This window comes from Tachysurus fulvidraco, chromosome 23 (assembly GCF_022655615.1).
Source record: "Tachysurus fulvidraco isolate hzauxx_2018 chromosome 23, HZAU_PFXX_2.0, whole genome shotgun sequence".
In the NCBI taxonomy this organism is placed as follows: domain Eukaryota; kingdom Metazoa; phylum Chordata; class Actinopteri; order Siluriformes; family Bagridae; genus Tachysurus; species Tachysurus fulvidraco.
Genome location: NC_062540.1, coordinates 21,530,661 through 21,533,160, shown reverse-complemented (window position 1 = coordinate 21,533,160; position 2,500 = coordinate 21,530,661).

Here is a 2,500-nt window from a genome sequence, read left to right as displayed (position 1 = left end):
GTGGGGGGGGGTGGCAGAAAATAATCTCATTAAATCAGATTTACTTTACAATTACTTACTTATATATACAGTACACACACACACACACACACACACACACACACACACACACACACACACACACACACATATATATATATATATGGAAATAAAAAGATCATAATAAAGAAATCCAATCTATATGATTCAGTGAAAATGTTTGTGCCCCCTTGATTTTTCTTATTGCACAGTTTTTCTACAAACCCTGTGAATGTCTTCTTGAGAACCCATAATCCTTTTCAGCAGGTAAATGTCCACCTGACTGTCTCAGGTCCCATGGACAGGGTCAGTGTTCTGCACAGAACCGCTTAGGTTTAGGAAACTGTAATTACTGTAACTCTAATGCCATACAACCAATATTTACCCCTAAATCTCCCCCATATTTACCCCTAAATCTCCCCCATATTTACCCCGAAATCTCCCCCATATTTACCCCACCTCCACCCCATATCCACCCCAATTCTCCCCCACATTCACCCCTAAATCTCCCCCATATTTACCCCTAAATCTCCCCCATATTTACCCCACCCCCACCCCATATCCACCCTAATTCTCCCCCATATTCACCCTTAAAGCTCCTCCATATTCACCCCACCTCCTCCCCTAAATCTCCCCCATATTCACCCCTACAGCTCCCCCATATTCACACCACCTCCACCCCATATCCACCCCTAAATCTCCCCCATATTCACCCCACCTCCACCCCATATCCACCTCTAAATCTCCACCCCACCTCCACCCCATATCCACCTCTAAATCTGCCCCATATTCACCCCACCTTCACCCCATATCCACCCCTAAATCTCCTCCGATATTCACCCCTAATCTCCCCCGATATTCACCCCTAACTCTCCCCCATTATTCACCCCCACCTTCACCCCTTAATTCTCCCCCATATTAACCCCTAAATCTCCCTCATATTCACCCCTAAAGCTCCTCCATATTCACCCCACCTCCTCCCCTAAATCTCCCCCATATTCACCCCTAAATCTCCTCCATATTCACCCCACCTACACCCCATATCCACCTCTAACTCTCTCTCCTTCATATTCACCCCATATCCACCCCTAAATCTCCTCCGATATTCACCCCTAACTCCCCCCATATTCACCCCACCTCCACCCTTAATTCTCCCCCATATTCACCCCTAAATTGCCCCATATTCACCCCACCTCCGCCCCATACTCACCCCACCCCATATTCACCCCTAACCCCAAACCCTCATTATCATTTTTTTTGTCTGGAGACTATTCTATTCTATTCTATTCTATTCTATTTTATTCTATTTGAACTATTCACTTATCATTACAATTTAAACATATTTAAATATAATTAATAATTATTACATTACAACTAATAATATGTTTAATAATAAAGGCAGGAATCTCATCTGTAATAATGTCTAACACATTACTATAGTGTATAAACACTTTCATTTACATATAGATATGATTAGAACTTATATATCTATAAATAATAATAATAATAATAATAATAATAATAATAATAATAATAATAATAATAATAATAATGTGTATGGAGATTAAATGCGGACGCTTTGCTTATGTCATTAAAGTGTAATTATATTTTAATATACAATTATATATAATGAATAAATTAATCAATTTATATAACCACATAATATATTGCCTGAATGTTCCACATTACAAGTCACCTGTACCTGCACAAAGTATTGGCACCCCAATATTAGCAAGTATTCATCACCAGAAAGGGGCGGAGTCACGTTCACTTCCTCATGATGTCTTATTTCACCTTCTTGATGATGTGCAAATCAGTACATGAGTTAAAAATGTCTAAATTACAGTGTAGATGAAATTACACCCTGATGTGTTTATGAATAAAAAAGCTCAGAGGTTTTAACCCTCTCCTCTCCGGTGGCTCCGGAGCAGAAGCCGAGCTCTGAACAAGCGTCTGAGGTGAAAGTCACGTTTAATGAAGTGAATTCTGCAAGATGCAACAAGCATCAGGTCTTTCATGGGTGTCTGCATACCTCAGTGACCGCAGTCTAACTATCACTTTCTTCTTTTCTTTCTATTTCTCCTTTTTCTTTTTCTTTCTGCCCCCACCCCCACTGTTCCCCCTCAGGCTCTGCTGAATATCCTGTGTAGGTCTTCTAAAAAAAACAGAAACCATGCTTCCCGCAGCAGGACGCAGGCCGTGGGTCTGTTTGTGTTTACCCCAGAGCAACGTCTTCACAGAAGCTCTGACACGTGAGGCTTTTTATTCCTTTTCCCTCCCAGCAATAAAGAGAAGAGGTGATGGTTTACTGAGAAGCAGCTCATAATTATGACTTGTGTTTTTCCACGTTAGCGATGTTTACGGACGTGAGGCGATGACGTGACGAATGTAGTTTTTGTTTTTTTTTCTTCAGAGAAGAAACTAATTAAAGGTGAGATGAGGAGTTTCAGGTGAGTCAGAAAGCAGCATGTGTCGGTTTAAG